General features: G+C 32.8%; 1 long non-coding RNA gene across 1 annotated transcript; it reads right to left on the bottom strand.

Annotated features, from left to right (window-relative positions):
• Positions 1 to 456: 456 nt before the first annotated feature.
• Positions 457 to 11,693, bottom strand: LOC127719936 (uncharacterized). Its single transcript, XR_007990555.1, has 3 exons — positions 11,443 to 11,693; positions 3,827 to 4,020; positions 457 to 674 (listed from the first exon to the last, which is right to left on the bottom strand). It is a non-coding gene; the product is annotated as an uncharacterized LOC127719936 (long non-coding RNA).
• Between the last annotated feature and the right edge of the window lie 8,194 nt (positions 11,694 to 19,887).

Here is a 19,887-nt window from a genome sequence, read left to right as displayed (position 1 = left end):
AAGATATCATGCAGATTAAACGTAGTTGTGTTACCTTTGAACGAACTGAATAGCATGGATCTCTACGAAACTTTCAGTGAGAATATCTCATCTAAACAACTGAGTTGGAGTTAACTAATAATGCTAACTTCTTGTCATGAGAATAAAGAGGGGCGTCAGGATTGAGCCTTCATTTTTGCGAAAATTTGAGATTTACGCTAATCGGGATCCGAGAAAGAATGCTTGATCTTTTCGATAATTCGGGTTTCAGCGTTCACTTATCCGGGAATTCGGGATGACATCCCCTCCTACTCCCTCTCAGAAAAAAAAATTCCTTATGAAAAGTATGCATCATTCGTCAGTTTGCAGTACAATTGATTAGTCGGAGATTGTGAAGAACTCGTCCTCATATTAAAATTCAGTAAATAAATCAATTAAACAGTTATTATTAAAAAAAGAAAAACTGCACCATACACATAAGATATATAGATATTTTATTTAATTATGACTTTAACATAAATATAGTGAGTGTATTGGATATGTACATAATGCAGGCGGTTGTGGTATGTATGCCCACTCCATAAAGCAGGTGATGGTAGTATGTATGTCTACTTCATAAAGCAGGTGATTGTAGTATGAATGGCTACTTCCTAAAGCAGGTGACTGAAGTATGTCGTCTACAGAAAGCAGGTAATCTGGAGAAAATTAAAATATGTTAATAGAAAAAAATAAAATAAACACAAAACATTTATCACATATTTACCTACTTTTTCATTGATTGATTGATTGATTGATTCATTCATTTATTTATTGATTTCTTTATTGATTTCTTTATTGATTGATTGATTGATTGATTGATTGATTGATTGATTGTCACCCCGTTCACTGAGGGTTTAAACATATTTGTTGGTGAATAACACTCTCCATAAAATGCGACAGTGGTGTAACAGCATAATATAAGAACAAACTTCAAAATCGGTTGTATAGAGCCTGAATAAACAGATCGACACAAATCACAAAAAAGTATCGATCTAAGATTACTCACAGTTAATGAAAGCTATTTTAAAGCCAATTTCAAGAAATAAATATACCATGTCTTCCCAGACTAATATATTAAACAGTAAACATCAAACAGATTTAATGTAAAGACGTCATAAACATGACATCTTGCAATGCAAAATATAAATATGTAGGACTATAAATGTTCGTAGTTGTATATCAATAAGCTGTGTCATAATTTATTTAAGTTAAAAATCAGCGTTAGTACAAATAAAAATTATAAATTCAAAGATCACAATACTACAATGTAAATTTTACGACATTTAAATTAATTAAAAGGATCAAATAAGAGAACTATCGATATCGATGACTTTAGGAGAACTTTTATGTTTGATATATATAGATATAGTTCATCCTATTTTGACTCCTCAAAATTCAAGAGTTTATCCTAAACTGAGATAAATTATATGGCTTTCCAAATACCGTTTCGATTCTTAACATCACTGAAGAGACATTAATTGTCGAAATCCGGATATGGTGTACTAAAACCTTTGCACCTTTTGTTTGCGGTTTATCATCTTTTCCGCAAGTTTATTGTTTTCTACTTGGTATTAAGTTAATATAGAGATCAATTTTGTTACACCTTGTGATCAATTTATTTGGCAATCGCCAATGGCAGTCTGCAGGGTTTAAGAACATCAGTTGTTCGACCTTCAAGTCAATTGCGTTTTGTTAAAATATATTTTTTCACTCTTTTGGTCTTTTGGAAAATGTTGTTTGTGCTGTATTTAGACCCTTCTACAACGAAATTTGTTACATGCACACGTATAAAAATTGCGGTTTTTATCCAACGCAATCATAGGTTTGAACGTTGTTTTCAATTTAGACTTGTTTTATATACATATATACATATATATACAGCAAAAGACCAAAAGAGTGAAAAGTATATTTTAACAAAACGCATTTGACTAACAGGTCGAACAACAAATGTTCTTCAATCCTGCTGACTGCCATTGGCGATTGCCAAATAAACGAATCACAAGGTGTAATAAATGGATCTTAACTACAAATTTAATACCAAACAGAAAACAATAAACTTGCGGCAAAGATGGTATACCGCAAACAAAGGTGCAAAGATTTTTTGTACACCATATCCGGATTTCGACAATTAATGTCTCTTCAGTGATGTTAGGAATCGAAACGGTTATTGGAAGGCCACATAATTTACCTCAATTTAGGATGGACTCTTGAATTTTGAGGAGTCAAAATAGGAAGAACGGATTATATAAACTATATATGTATATATATATATATAAAATTGAGAATGGAAATGGGGAATGTGTCAAAGAGACAACAACCCGACTATAGAACAGACAACAGCAGAAGGTCACCAACAGGTCTTCAATGCAGTGAGAAATTCCCGCACCCGGTGGCGTCCTTCATCTAGCCCCTAAACAAATATATATACTAGTTCAGTGATAATGAACGCCATACTAAACTCCAAATTGTACACAAGAAACTAAAATTAAAAATAATACAAGACTAACAAAGGCTAGAGGCTCCTGACTTGGGACAGGCGCAAAAATGCGGCGGGGTTAAACATGTTTATGAGATCTCAACCCTCCCCCTATACCTCTAGCCAATGTAGAAAAGTAAACGCATAACAATACGCACATTAAAATTCAGTTCAAGAGAAGTCCGAGTCTGACTACTAGCAGTTAACTGACATGCCAGCTCCAGACTTCAATTAAACTGATTGAAACATTATTTCTTCATCATATGAATATCAGGCACAATCCTTCCCGTTAGGGGTTAAGTATCATACCATCATAACATATATGAGAAGAACATAACCCGTGTCATGCCAACAACTGGTTTTTAAATAAATGTGTTTAGTGCCGATGCAAAGACCCTATAAGTGAATCAATATTAACACCAAAATATGCAATCTTTAATGACCTGACAACAGTATCGTAACTATATCCCTTCTTAATAAGTCTATTTAAAGGTTTTGTTAGCTTCAGAGGTGAATACTGACATTTTTGTGCTTTATAAAGAATATTTCCATAACAAATTGAATGTGAAATACCTGAACGTATAAGAAGTCTGCATGTTGAGCTATATATATAAGTTGATAATGATTGCCATTGAGACAACCTTCCTTCAAATACCAAAAGAAGTAGATGCAGACATATAAAGGTCAACATACGATTGGTTGTGAAAACGAAACTTTACAACAAAAGATATAATTTCAGCTTGCCAGTTGTGAACATTCCGGCAGCACCTGCATATGGAGTATTTACTTCCTGTTGATACGATATTCCAGAACTTTCATATCTTATCATGAAGGCCTTGATAGAGGTTTGCAGCTTACAAATAAAGTAATGAACTAATATCCCCGAGTGGTGAAGTTGAAATCATCCCTTCAAAAAATTTTACGGACGCCATCACGAGTTCGTTAACCGTTATGGAAAATCTGTTTCACATATGACGATGGATTTGTACCAATTGCCGTAACCACAATCCCGTCTTTTCGTCGATTTACGTTTTTGTCCATGGTATTGTTAGATTGTTTTCGGCTTATGAGTTTTGATATCCTTTTGGTATCTACCGCCTCTCTCATACGACATTCAACAATAAGCAAACACAATCCGTATTGTAAGATATAAAAGGACGCGGCATAACAAAAAAGTAAACAAGTCCAAAAAAACCAAAGACCTCATAAGCATATGGCAGACAGGGACCATTATGTTTGAAATGCCTGTCTGCTAGGTTGAACCTATATACGTAAGTAAAATGAAACAACGCATTCAAACGATGCAAGTTATTAGAGAGAAAACGTGTTAACCTGAAAAATAGATCAGTCGTCATCCTCCTCTATCATCTGGCCAATCATTCTCATGACAGCCAATGGTGATGGCTCGCAGCAAGATGGATCAACACAAAATTGTCGAATCCTTGCGCAGTCACATAGCTGCTTGTAGTAACTGCACAACTGGTCATATACACCAATGATGATAAAGTCGACTGGAGGTTGCCTGACTGTTGAATATAATCATTCAAATTGTTATTATCTAATACTTTCAAAATTTCTAGAATTGTGAGATTAACGTAAAATAAGAATCCATTTGACATTGCTGATCCGTACAATTGGCAAAAAATGAAATATTTTTTTCAAGAAATTTGTTAAATACGGATTTAAATTTATAGAAATATACATATAAAGTCAGGATTCTATTTCGTAAACAATTCAAATTATTAGGGATGATGCGCTATCAATTTAGTTCTTGAAATCCGATAAATTATGGCATTATCATGATCCCTACACGACACTTGTCTTTTAAGAGACAAATTTATCTATTAACTATAAAGCATCATTTAATGTACTTTGAGGGCTTGGCAACTTAAAACTATTGCCTGATTGGTTTTCAAGGGAGAATTTGCAAAGTTCAAAAGACATTTCAAACATCTATTTAAATATATCATGGTAGGGCAAATTAAATATTTTCAGATTGTAAAGACTAACTACCCTAGATAACACGCACTTAAAATGCCATTTTATTGAAGTTATACATACAAAAGATCAACAAGTAAAGTCTGTCGTCATTGAGTTAAAATTTAAGAAAGTTTGAGTGAATAGAGTGTCCGACTTTTCTTTTTTAGTATATTTCATGAATAAAATATAATTTTTTTTTATATATTATTATACCTAAATTGTAATTAAAAAATGATGAAATGAAATTGTATAAAATGTAAGTCAGAAATACTCCTCAAGTTTAAACATTTGTAGTAGCATGAAGCTTTTTTTATTCAAAAACACACCTACTCTGTTTTTATGACTAATTAGAAAGGTATTTCATATGTCCCATATATTTGATGTTTTCGTACTGTGAATTTTAAATGTTATTATATAAACATGCAGCTTTAATATATGAAAATAGCGGAAGCGATAAGATGATTGAAACATATTTGCTTTACACGTTTTCAGAACAAAACAGTCATTTCAAACACGCCTGATCGTAAAAAGGTGTACCCAATTATTTCTTGTCAATAAGATTATTTTCCATTTTTAGAATTTGTTCCTTAAAGACTATTGCAGTTGGCAGAGATGCAAAATATTGCTTTACAAAAATCAATCATTCATCTTTCTAAGGAATTTTTTTCCGTGGAATTCTTGCTTATGCATATTAAAGATCAAGATGTATTTGCACCTACCACAAATACCTCTTGGTTCCAGACTATAATTTGAGTAAAACACGTATATAAAATACAAAAAAATACTTAATTATGCACATCCTTAAACTTTTCAAGGTCATAGAAACATATGTAAGTAATTCAAATATACCATTGGCCATATGTTTCTTCTCTAATAAAGAGATCCGTTCATTTTGTTAAATTTCAATTGGATATCAGCATGTATACACTCTGTCAAATATGTGTTACTGTTTTGACATAGCAGTAGTAATGATATCTTTTTTCTGCATTCTTAAAAAAGAAACACCTGGGGTCTGTTGTTCAACTTGTCGTTAGTTCTAACAAGTCGTTAAAATTTCTTAATCATTTGATTAAAAATAACCATACGATAAGTGTGTTGTTCAACTTGTCGTTAATTTAAATGCGGTGTTAAAAATGCTAAAACTGTCGTGAAATTTATCCACCTCATGAAGGTGTATTAAATGTTAATCATATGATTAAAACATCCAATATAGGTTTATGCTCGAAAAATGAGACGTTTAAGAGATATTTATCCCCTGGAAAGGGATTTTAGCAATGACCAGCTATGAAAGCGCTTTAGATTTGAAAGATACACAATAGATTTGTAAGGAGTTGAGTTAACGCATAAATTGGAAAGGGATTAGACAAGATAGGACGAAGGATCGGACGAATACATACAATGGTCATCTGATAACAGAAAGAAATTGCACATTTCGGCAGTTTTTTGTTTGTATTTTACCGCTTACCGAGCAGTGTTGATTGTAAAGACGGGCCACATTATCGTGCGGAATCATTCAACAAATGATGGCGAACCAGCTTTTATAAAAAATAAAGGTTACTATAGCATTAATGTAAAGGCCATAAGTGATTTCCACAGCAAGTCTTTGCTAATTTTCCTGTTTTTCGAAGTTCAAATATTAGCACATTTAGTAACACCCTTCATCTAACTGCTTACGCGGGTAAATTTTAATGGATAAATTCGACCAACGGATAGCTGGGACCTTACGATATTTATCTTTATGCGTAGTTTTAAAACATCATATATTTATTCCCATTTAGTAAAAATTATGACCATGACGAGGATCCAAATATTAATGATGAAAATTTACTACCGTAAGTGTTTTATGTCATTGATTAAGTATATATATATATATAGTCAATGAAAAGTCTCATATTTCTCAGCTGACACGATATACAAAAACAAACACCTGTTACTCATTTCCGAGTGTCAGATATTTTTTCAAAAGAAGTCTTATACCCCCTTGGGGTTAGGGGTAGGGTGTCTATTACTAATACACCTTATCGCTATTTGTCCGCCGTTACTGGACATTACAAAGGTTCCCGTAAAAGTTTGACGTCATAATAGAAAATATATGACGCTACAATGGAAATGTGATTGTGTTATGACGTCAATAGTTAAATAGGCGCAGATACTTGAGTCATATGGCGCAGATTTCCAAATAGCGATAAGGTCTATACCGGCCTTCAAGAGGCAAAAACTCTCCAATAATTCAGATCATCAATGAATATATGTTTAAATTTTTTAACACTGAACACTGCCTCTCCGGTAAATCCGAGTAAGAAATTATGAAATACAAATGGTTTCAAAATTATAAATAAAGAACATGGAGCATCCTTATAATAGTATATACTATCAGCCATATAACTTTCAGCATGTAATATTCTACCGTTATCATGGTTATGCGAGTAATTACCGTTACAGTTGAGATGAAAATAAGTAGTCAACATTAAACGCCATTTTTGTTTCGCCTGCGACGAAAGTCGCATTATGCGAAACAAGGATGACTATGCGGAGGCTGTGGCAGCGGCAGCGATGTAAACTATTTGTATAAAGCTTTATATTTCAGCCGGTAGAAGACCTGGATGCTTCATACCTTGTATCCAGATACCTTATGTTAGTAGGTCAACTATATGTGGTGTATGGAATGATTGTTAAGGGTACATGTCAGTCTGGCAGGTTTCATCGGACCTTGGCCTCATTTTCATGGTTTATTGGTCGAAGTTAAGTTTTTGTGTTTTTGTCTGTTTTTTAAATACTATAAGCAGTAGGTCTAAATTTGGTGTATGGAATGATTGTAACGTGTACATGTCTGTCTGGTAGGTATAATCAAACCTTGACCTCATTTTTATGGTTCATTGATCAATGTTAAGTTGTGATTTGGTCTGTTTTTTTCAATTTCCATAAGCAATACATGTAGATCAACTATATTTGGTGTATGGAATAATTGTAAGGTGTACATGTCTGTTTGACAGAATTTATTTGACCTTGACCTCATTGTCATGGATCTTTAAAAATGTTGAGATTATGTGACTTGTTTATCTTTAAGACTTTTTAACCTAAAATCAATGGTCAGTAAAGAAGGTTAGACATTTCAGCGTGTGCACTTTTGTTATTTCCTTTGACGTCATTATCCGACAGTTTGATTTTTAAAAATAAAACAATGCTGAAACCTTTTAAATAATTTCTTTATTAGGGTGTTTTACTGGTTAAAACTTTATTTATTCAAATAAACTTTAATATAATCAGCCATGTCTGCATTATCATGTAAGTCTTTTTTTTTTTAACTTTCTTTAGTCACCACAAATTCTCCATCCTTTTATTGTCAATCTTCTGGTATAATCTAATGGAATTTCTTTTTTCCGAACTTTTGGTTTTGTTTTTTTTTTTTTTCAATTGAGAGACATTGATAATACACGTGTTTTCGTTCGGAAGGTGATCTACAATGTAAGAACATGCTATTTATGACGTACAAATATTCATATGGCTATAAAAAGTTGCGAGATCTATGCATGTTAGGTGAGACACAACAAATCTATAACGAAATCCAAGAAACAAACAAATAAGTCAAGTGTTTATTAACCACAGAATGAAAGGAGTGAATAATTATGTTTAATGACACTGAATTCATGGTAAGAGGTGAATGTTGAGAACTGTAAAATACATGTAGTCAAATGAACGTGAGCTACAACATATGTAAGAAAACCACTTAATAAATATGCATAAATATACACCTAAGAATAAAAAGATTTTTAATTGCGATGACATGTCAAGTATTATTTTCTAAGGCTGAGATATAAAACATTAATAATCACATTCATCTGATTTAATTCATTTGCGAATATAAAATATTCATCTTTTAAAATGACATGCATATTTTTGAACACAGGTTTTCTTAGTTAGGCTTTTTTCCACCCAGCACAAAAGTCATGAGACAAACAAACACGGTCTCGGTGGTCTCGAGTGCCGCAGGTCGTCGGTTCAAACCGCAGCCGTGTCAAACTAAAGACTTTAAAATTGGTATTTGATGCGTCCCCGCTAATCAAGCGGTATTAATGGATAAGAGCAAAGACTAGTCGGCTCGAAGTGAGGATAAAGTGTCTCAGGACGGTAACATGTCTTCCTACGGAATGTTGTCTTGTGAATAAGCACGTTACAAATCCGGTTCAGCCAGTCAGTCTAGTACAAAGCTTGGTTAATATTCATTACGCACTAGCATGTTCTGGTCCTAAATATGTATCTAATATGCCATGCAGGAAGTTAAACAGCCACCCATCATCATCAGCAAAAGACAGACAACCCATGCAGTAACACAGTGTGTTTGATATTCAATATTAGTTTTTTTTTCTTTTGTTTCTGAAATTTGAACATGTTGATAAATAGGAGACGTGTATATAGCTGCTCAAAGGATTTAACGAATATTTTATTATTTTTTTTTAATTGTTTAAAGTCATTTTAAGTACTGTAATTTTAGAGGAGATATGATTGATTGACTGTTGTTTGCTGAACGGCTAGTGGCAAATACTTCATGCATATTTATGACGGAGAGCAATTTAAAGAATGTATTTCAAACAAGAAGCTGCATATTTTGCTGGAAAAAAATTGAAACATACACATAGTCCATAGTTATTTTACTCATAGTAAGCATCCATCTTTGTTGGTCGGTTGTACCATAATCTCACCCAATTGTAAAAGAGACCAAAAAGTACCAAATAAACATCTGCTACTTGTATATAATCTTTTTGTATGTGCCTGTCCCAAATCAGGAGCCTGTAATTCAGTGGTTGTCGTTTGTTGCTATATATCATATTTGTATTTCGTTCATTGTTTAGTACACAAACAACGCCTTTAGTTTTCTCGTTTGAATTGTTTAACATTTGTGATTTCTATGCCTTTTAAAGCTTATTCTTCGATATGGGTTTTGCTCGTTGTTGAAGGCCGTACAGTGGCCTATAGCTGTTAAACTTCTACATTATTTGGTCTCCGGTGGGGAGTCGTCTCATTGGCATTCATACCACATCTTCTTATATTTATATTTACTAGTATGCACCCCATCTCGCGTGAATATCGGATACCCAAGATATATCATATTGTCAGATAGTTTTCTTTGACCTTTATCACTGTTTTTTTTTCTTTTTTTTTTGCCCAAAAAAAAGTTCAGGGTATTGTTAATAAATGTAACGAACAAGTCGTTATTTTAGTATAAAAAAATTACATTACATTACAAAATTGAAGATCTAAAATTGTCACATGGGGTCTACTTATGCCGTATGAATTACAATGTATGTTATCGGTCACAGTTCTGTAATTTATTTTTCACCATCCGTATAATAATCATATAAAATGTTTACTTGGCATGGCATACTTGATTAAATACGGACGTGAAAAAAAAACACTTTTCACCATCAAAGGAGTGTAATATTCCACGGATTTTCCATTACGAGCATTTCGTCATTTATAAAACGAAAAACGTGTATCTTAGAGAGTTGTACTAAATAAACAACAGAAATTAAAGATTTTTGAAGGACTCATTATCATGTGGATATATAAATTTAACAAAGACTTCAAGTTATATGCTTTCACTGTGACATCAAATTCCATGAAGATCATGGCCATGACGGACTCATGAAGAATACATTTTTCTGCAACCAACATTTTTAAGAGAGGACCGAATACAAACACTGACAATGTTTCCGAGTTGGAACAGCCACTTGCTGCATGGTAAAACTAGTTTGAACAATGATTGGACCGTTTTTTTAGAAACAAAATTTCATCATAAATTGCTCATTGGATGCAATTGACTGAGTTGGATTTTTTCGACCATCTGACCCCATCATTTCAGATAACAAAGATTTGTGAAAAAACAATTGAAAAACTCTGGCCTTATTCATAGGTTAAATGAAAATGTTTATCATTGGAAAATGTACCCTAAAGCATTTTTTATTAAAAAGAATGCATTACTTTCTGCATTAACTGAAATTATTTTTCCCTTCAAGCACATTTTACTTTGAAATCAAATAGACAGTTTTGAATAATCTGAAATAGTAATATGTTACCATAGAAAATATGAACATGTCCAAAGTCAGGAACCTGATGTTCAGTGGTTGTCGTTTGTTGATGTGGTTCATAAGTGTTTCTCGTTTCTCGTTTTTTATAGAGGTTAGACCGTTGGTTTTTCCTGTTTGAATGGTTTTACACTAGTAATTTTTGGGCCCTTTATAGCTTGCTGTTCGGTGTGAGCCAAGGCTCCGTGTTGAAGGCCATACTTTGGCCTATAATGGTTTACTTTTACAAATTGTGACTTGGATGGAGAGTTGTCTCATTGGCACTCATACCACATCATCTTATATATAATTAAATATATTATATTCAATCATATTTGCCACCTAAAAACTATGTAAAAAGAAAGTCTATATTTGAATGCAGAAAAGGAAGTTATGGGCCTTGTTTTTCAATGTGTTGTGGGAAACACTTGCTTATTACCCAAAATTAATCATACTATTAAAAACTAATACAGTGATTAACTAATACAATGATTAAATTAAGTAGAACGACAAAATTTAATCATTGTGTTTACTAATCATGCAATTAACTTTTAACGACTCATTAAAGTTAATCATATGATTAGTTTAACGATAAGTTAAACAACAGACCTCTGAATTGTGCTTGTAATCGAACTGAATAGAATCACAAGGGTTGATTCCCTTGATGCTAAAGCTACTGCTTATACTCTTCCATACATTTTGTTAAATCATGCAAATATAAGTACTAATGTTATCAAATAAAATATGTCAACTAGGTTTCACCAATTGAAACTTGCCCACAGTTGTTTGTAGCTTCCTGTAGTTTAATGAACCTATAATTACTGTGTCCGTCCCATTGAATTGTTCCTTACAAATACAATACGAACGATAACAATTGTAAAATTTATGCAATATTTACATACTTACCCTTAATTTGTTTGCGCTTTAAAACATGTTCCTGTGAAATTTTGCAATAAATTCCAATAATTAACAGAATTAAAATTTGTCTTGGGGACATCTTTAATCCAAAAGGCTTTACAAACAATTAGTTGTCTTTTGCTGCTATAGAAATATGCAACAAAACTACAACACTTGATAGTCTAGCTATTGCTTTGCAGGAACATCCACGTCCTGGGACCTTATCTTCTATAACAATATAAATGTTGTTAATATGTCACCTGGATGCATTTTTATAAAAGACAGGAATAGGCTTAAAGCGATATGAAAATGTCAAATGCCAAGTTGTAGAAATTATAATCTAATTAGGTACATGTATAACTGACTTAAATATAGCTTATTTATAAGAATTGACATGTAGATACACTCTATTATACTTGTGTCATCTGTACTATTATTTGTCTGTTTGTCTATTAATTTTTGGCCATGGCGTTGTCAGTTTGTTTTCGATCTATGAGTTTGACTGTCCCTCTGGTATCTTTCGTCCCTCTTTTACTATACATGCAATCCATGTATTTAACTCCCTTTAAAATTACTGATGGTAACTAACATCTCCAACCAAAATGGCATTTGGTCTTAACGAAAAAAGGTCATGTGACTTGAAAAGCAGTAATTTCTGGTGCTTTAGATATTCCAACAGGATTCCTCAGTGAATGTTGCTTCACTCTATGGATTCATTGCCATATCTGAGTAAGAATAGTTATCTTAATGCCACATGTCTACCTAGCTCTAATATTGAGGGGGGAAAAAAATTCTGCAGATTATATGACCAGAACTTTAGAAATTACTCAACTTTATAAATAGTCTTTCACTGTAGCAACAGTTCAATAGTCGGTATTGCGGTAATGACCTGATTTATAACATACTTTTCTGAAATTTCCCGTTTATAGATTCAAATATTTTATAGAAACTAAGGTGCAAACTCCCTCGAACGAAGTTGGAAAGATTATCTATTTTATTTACAAAACTCTTACAATGTTTTACGTATTTATGCATCACTAGCTGGCAAATCTTAAGGTTTGAGCATTCCCCTTGTTAACCAAAAGGCACCTCTTCTGGTCAACCTTTTCTTATGTTCATATGAGTCGGAGTTCCTTAAGACACTTGTAAAATATATAAAAAGTAAAAAGTAAAAAGTACCGGAATCTATGACAAATGAGACAATTTCAATTTTAAAATTATAAATTTTCGTCACCTTAGCAGCAATATACCAACTTAACCCGCGTTTTGAGCATACATTTTTTAACTCATACGATAGTCAAGAGCTTGTAGCTGCTACTCAGATTTTGTAAAACGGCATCCGTGTCTAAGCAAAACATTAATGAGCCAGGGTATTGTCAAAGAACGTCTCGTACTTTTCTCAAAAAATTCATTGGAAAGTACCAAGACCTACAACATAGATATTTACTGTCTAATTCACAAATAATACACGATGGTCTTGAATTATAGATTCTAGGTGCTGAAGTTGTGTACCTTTTTATTTTACTTTAGTATACCCGTTATTTGTTTTCAACACTACTTTGAAAATAAAGAATTAACTTATATATCTTAACTTTACAATATACCTAGCTGAACTTTTATTTATTATTTCGTATATCTATTACATCCGACGTTGATATTGAAACAACACACCAAGTTGATGTAAATTTTTGAATGCATTCTAGGTCACGGGGAGAGGTACTCGATTGGAGTTTATAATATTAATAGGGTCTGTGTTTTCTTTCAACCGGTGTTTGAAACAGGGTGTTCAATTCTTCCTCTATTTTTTTTTAAATTTTCACTAATGAATTGGCTACTTGCATAAAATCATTCAATTTTGGTGTTGACATTATAGGGATATGTACTTTGTTGTGTACAGATGACACTATTATGTTAGCCAATACTGAGGTTTGTTACAAAACATTTTAGATGAGTTATAGCATAGTTATACTGAAATTAAAAAAAAAATTTAATACAGTTTAAAAGTTTTCCACTTCAGACCAACCTCATTTGACGATAAAATCATGACTTTCAGTGTGGAGATATGAATATGTCTGCTAGCAGTGAATACTTGTCTTGGCTTTTTTTTTAATTATTGCTTGGCTTACATATTACTACAAAGCAGTATTTTGAAAGTCCTTGTTTTTTTAAACATAATTCAAATTTTTAAACTATATGTAATTAAAGTATGAAAAAAAAGTACAAAATTTTTGTTGGCATGCAACTTGAGGATTCCGAATAACTGGCAAAAAATCAAAAACAAGGATAGCGAACATCCTTTAAGTCAAATCGCTTGTTTGTCATCATCTTCAGTTCTCGGTCGATTCTCAATTGTTAGTTTATGTAGATCAAAGTTATGATATCAAGCTGATTAAACGTAGTTGTGTTATGCTTTGAATGAGTTGAATATCATGGATCTCTACCAAACTTTGAATGAAAATATTTCATCTATACAGCTGAGGTTGAGTTAACTAAACATGCAACTTGTTGTTATGAGAGTAGAGATGGGCGGAAGGACCTTTTTCAGGACGTCATGATTGGGCCTTTATTTTTGCGAAAATTTGGGATTTACGCTTATCGGGATCCGGGAAAGAATGCTTGATCTTTTCGTTAATTCGGGTTTCAGCGTTCATTTTTCCGGGAATTCGGGATGACATCCCCTCCTACTCCCTCTCAAAAAAAAATCCTTATGAAAAGTACGCATCATTCGTCAGTTTGCAATACAAATGATTAGGCGGAGATTGTGAAGAACTCGTTCTCATATTGAGAGTCAGGTAATTAATCAATTAAACGGTTATTATTGAAAAAAGTAAAACTGCACAATTCAAATAAGATATATAGATATTTTATTTAAATATGACTATAACATTAGCTGGTTCATTAACCTATATATAGTGAGTGTATTGTATATGTTCACTACATAATGCAGGCGGTTGTGGTATGTATGCCCACTCCATAAAGCAGGTGATTGTAGTACGTATGTCCACTACATAAACCAGGTTTTCTGGAGAAAAATAAAACATGTTAATAGAAAAAAATAAAATGAACAAAAGTCATTTATCACATATTTCCCGTTTTTTGATTGATTGATTGATTAATTAATTAATTGTCAATCAGTTCGCTGAGGGGTAAACACATTTGTTGGTGCAAAACATTCTGCATAAAATGTTGGTGTAATAGCAGTTAATGAAAGCTATTTCAAAGCAAATTTCAACAAATAAATATATATTGACTTCTCAGACTATCAAACAGTATATATCAAACGGATTTAATGTAAAGACGTCAAAAACATGACCCTTTGCAATGGAAAATATAAATATGTAGCACCATAAGTGTTCATAGTTGTATATCAATTTATATTAAGTTATGTCATATTTCATTCAAGTTCAAATAAGTGTTACTACCAATAAAGATAATATATTCAAAGATCACAATGTTACGTCATTTAAAAATAAGTTTATTCAAAGGCTCAATAAGTTTACATGTATTGAATCTAAATTAATGGGCTATATAAACAATATATTACCGTAAAAATTTGGATGTGATATTCGTTTGTAATAAAAGCTCTCTTTTGTTTAAGGTTTTACCGACAGAAAGTTTTGCGTGGTTTGTAGTAATCTTTTAATTAAACTTATAACATAATCATCTCAGAAGAAAGTAAATGATCAAGATTTACGTAAAGTCATTTACAATGTCGAGAACTATCAATATCTATGCCATTAAAAAAACATTTGTGTTTGATATATAAAAAAATAAGTTGATAATAATTGCCATTGAGACAACTTTCAATCGGAGAACAAAAGACGTAGATTCAAACATCTTAAGGTCAACATACGATTGGTTGAGAAAACAAAACATTACAACAAAAGATATGATTTCAGCTTCCAAATTGTTTCCAGTTCTATGTAGCAACATTCCAGCAGCGCCTGCATGTGGAGTATGTATCTCCCAGTTGAAACGATATTTCAGAGCTTGCATTTCCTATCATGAAGGCCTTGATAGAGGGTTGCTGCTTACAAAGAAAGTAATGAACTAAGAGTTCCAAGTGGTGAAGTAGAAATCATCCCTCCGAAACTTTTCGGACGCCATCACGAATTTGCCGACCATATAGGAAAATCGGTTTCACATATGACGACGGATTTGTTCAAATCGTCATGACTACAATCCCGTCCTCTTTTCTTTGGAGCATGATTTGTTTTTTTGTGAGGTTTCGTGTTGTTCGGTTGTTTGTCTTTCTGTCGTTTTTCGTTTTTCGTTTTTGGCTATGGCATTGTTTGATGGTTTTCGACTTATGAGTTTGAATATCCTTTTGGTATCTTTCGCTTCTTTTATACGAAAGTCAATAAGGGGCAAACCCCAATCCGTATTGTAAGATATAAAAGGACGCGGCATAAAAAAAATGAAACAAGTCAAACAAAAAAGAAAACCAACGGCGTGATACATGCTCGAAATACAAATATGACAGACAGCAACCAATATGTGTGATATGCCTGCCTGTTTAGTTGAACCTATACACGTTAATAAAATGAAACAACGTTTTTAACGGTGCAAGTTATAAGAGACAATTTTTTACCTGACGAATAATTCAGTCGTCATCCTCCTCTATCATCTGCCCAATCATTCTCATGACAGCAAATCTTGATGGGTTGCAGCAAGATGGATCAACACAAAATTGTCGAATCCTTGCGCAGTTACATATCTGCTTGTAGTAACTGCACAACTGGTCATATATCCCAAAGGGGTTTGGCGCAGGTGTGGTGACTGTTGAAAAATAATTGATAAATACGCATTTCAATTTTCATATAAAGTCAGGATTCTATTTCGTAGAAAACTTCCAATTATTAAGAATGATGTGCTGTCAATGTATTTCTTGAAAAACGATAAATTCGTTCAGATGGCATATTACGGTCCTTACATGACAGTTGTATTTTAAGAAACAAATGTATCTATGAGCTATAAAGCATCATATAACGTACTTTGAGGGCTTTAGCAACTTAAAAATATTGCTTCATTGGATGTCAGGGGGAGGAGGAATTTCTAAGTTCAAAAGACACTTAAAAAATCTATTCAAATATATCATGGTAGGGCAGACTAAACATTTTCAGAGTTTGAAGACTAGATCTTTAGTTTTTTATGTTGTGTTGTATGTACTGTTGTTTGTCTGAGTTTAAAATGATATCTTATTGAAGTTATACACACAAAAGATCCACAATTAAAGTCTGTCGTCTTTGAGTTAAAAATTTAAGGAAATTTGAGTGAACGGTATAAAATATGTTAAAAATACATTTAAACATTTGTAGTAGCACGAAGATTTTTTCTATTCAAATACACCCTGTTATTATGACTAATTAGAAAGGTATTTCAATTTTCCCAAATATTTCATGTTTTGGTACTGTTAATTTTTAATATTTTATATCAACATGTAGCTTTAATAAATGAAAAAAGTGAAATCGGAAGCGAGACGATGTATAAAATACATACACTTCACGTTTTCAGGACAAAACAGTCAATTCGAACACGCTTGACTGTGAAATAGTGTACCCGATTATCTCTTTTCGACTTATTGCCCATTTTTATGATATGACTCCATACTATAATTTGAGTAAAACACGTATATAATATTCAATACAAATCCTCAATAATGCACATCCATCAAGGTCATAGAAGTAGATGTAAATTATTCAATTATACCAACTTGACCATCTTTACCTTCTCTATTTAAGAGTTTCATTCCTTTTTTTTAATTTCAATTCGATATCAGCCTGTATACACTCTGTCAAACGTGTGATACTGTTTTGACGTAGCGGTAGTAGTGATATCTTTTTTTCTCAATTCTTGCAAAAAAAAACCTGAATTGTGCTTGTAATTAAACTGAATAGAATCATATGGGTTGTTTCCCTTGATGCTATAGCAAATGCTTATACTGTTTGTTTTGACGTAGTGGCTTGCAAAAAGAAACCCCTGAATTGTGCTTGTAATTAAACTGAATAGAATCACATGGGTTGTTTCCCTTGATTTTATAGCAAATGCTTATACTGTTTTGTTGAATCATGCAAATACAAGTACTATTGTTATTCAATAAATATGTCATCTAGGTTTCACCAATTGCAACTTGCTCAAAGTTTTGGTAGCTTCGTGTAGTTGTATGAACCTATACCCACTGGGTTCGGCCCATTAAATTTCATCTTAATACAAAAACACAATACGAACGATAACATTGGCAAAATGTATGCACTTTTTACATACTTACTTTGAACTTGTTTGCGCTTTAAAACAAACTCCTGTGAAATATTGCAATAAATTCCGATAATAAATAGAATTAAAACTTGTCTTGGTGACATCTTTAATCCAGCAAGAAGGCCTTACAAACAATAGTTGTCTTTTGCTGCTATATAAATATGCAACAAAACTACAACTCTTGAATGTCTAGCTATTGCTTTGCAGGAACATCCACGTCCTGGGACCTTTTCTTCTATAAGATAAATGTTGTAAATATGTCACCTGGATGCCTTTTCATTTAAGACAGTAAAAGGCTAAAGGCGACATAAATATGTCAAATGTCAAGTTGTAGAAATTGTAGGCTAATTAGGTATATGTATTATTGACTTATACTGACAGATATAGCTTATATATTAGGATTTACCTGCAGGTGTACTCTGTTACAATATATGCATCCATGTATATAACTCCCTATAAACCGAACTGATGCTGACTAGCATCTGCAACCAATATGGAATTTGGTCTGAACGAAAAGAGTTCATGTGACTTGGAAAACAGTGATTTCTGGTGCTATTGATATTCAAACAGGATCCCTAAGTAAATTTTGCTTCACTCTATAGATTCATTGCCAGATCTAAGTAAGAATACGTACCCTAATGCCACACGTCTAATTTTGTAGGAAAAAAATCTGTATATTCCATGACAAGAACTTTTCAAATTACTCGACTTTATAAATTGTCTTTCACTGTATAAGCAGTTCAATGGTCAGTACCGCGGTACTGGCAAAATTTATATCATACTTTCTAAAATTGCCCGTTGATGGATTAAAAAATTATATAGAAACTAAGGATAAACTCCCTCGAACAAAGCAGGAAAGAACTGGCTTTTAGTTTTATATTCCTTTTGGTAATAAAAATCCTAATAATGTTTCAACGTATTTATACATCCCTGGTTTGCAAATCGTTATGTTTGGACATTCCTGGTGATATTAAGTCTATAATAGCGCTAAGGGTGCGCGAACTTCATACAGTGTTATTTGACAGTGTTCCCTTTTAACTTTTAGAATAAGAACATCATAAACAGGGCCATGTAGAATAACATTTTTTACATTGTCACCAATAATGTTAAAGCATTTAAAACAGCATCTCTCTTCTAGTGGTCTCTCATGAATCCGTAAAGATTGGCTGTGATAAATAAAACAAAAATATGTTTCTTTTATTACTGTATTCTATGTTTGTACGCATAAGGTGAGACGTTTATGACAATAAAATGTTTGATTGATTTATTCTTAACATCAAAGATTGAATATGCATGTAGTTTTTGTGGTCATGTTGTTATATTAATAGGTGACTTGATATTGTCCCAAGACCGAGGAGTTAAGAATTTTCTTTAAAAAAAGGAATCAAAGTATCGTCCACCTTCGAAAATTAGTTGATATGAATTTCTTAAAGTCATGAGAAATGCACCTTCCTTCTTGCTGCAAATCGTTGTGCAAATAAGAACGCTAATAACATTTTTTTTTTCTTAAAGAAATACATGAATAACGTGGAATGTCGTATTCATCATTTTTAAAGTATTGTTACACATAATTGTTCCACTTAAATTATTTCTAAACTGAAAAACAAACTAGATAACCTGGGAAATAGAGTATGTATAAGCTGACAATACAAGCAACATTGTTGTCTTCGTTCGACTTAAGTACTTTACCGAGATATTCAAACAAGTTACAAACTATAATGCGTAGACAAAAGAAGAGGAAGATAACAAATGGTGAATTAAAACTCATAAGTCGATTGGTTGATTGATTGGTGTTTTAACGCCACTTTCAACACTATTGTGCTATTTCGATGATGTCAGTTTTTATTGGTGGAGGAAGTCGGAGTGCCCGGACAGAACAACAGACCTTCGGTAGGAAAACCAACAATCCTAGTCAATTAAGATTGGAGTCTAGTGCATTGCCCCGTGCGGGATACAAACTCACAACCTTAATGTTGACTGGTTAGTGAAACAGTAGTTGGACTACTTAGACCACTCGGCCACCGAGGCCCCCTCATAATTCGAAGAAAGACCGACAAAATTATGACAGAAAATAAAAAAAACGACGAAAAGAGAACAGCATTCTACAAAACACTACATAAAAACTAAAGACTAATCAACATGACCCCTTTTCCAAAAATATAAATAAACAGCAAGAGGGATCACAGGTGCTCCGGAAGA

Source organism: Mytilus californianus, unplaced genomic scaffold, assembly GCF_021869535.1.
Source record: "Mytilus californianus isolate M0D057914Y unplaced genomic scaffold, xbMytCali1.0.p SCAF_11, whole genome shotgun sequence".
Classification (NCBI taxonomy): Eukaryota; Metazoa; Mollusca; class Bivalvia; order Mytilida; family Mytilidae; genus Mytilus; species Mytilus californianus.
Note: the sequence above shows the minus strand (reverse complement) of the source record. Positions and strands in the feature narration are given on the sequence as shown.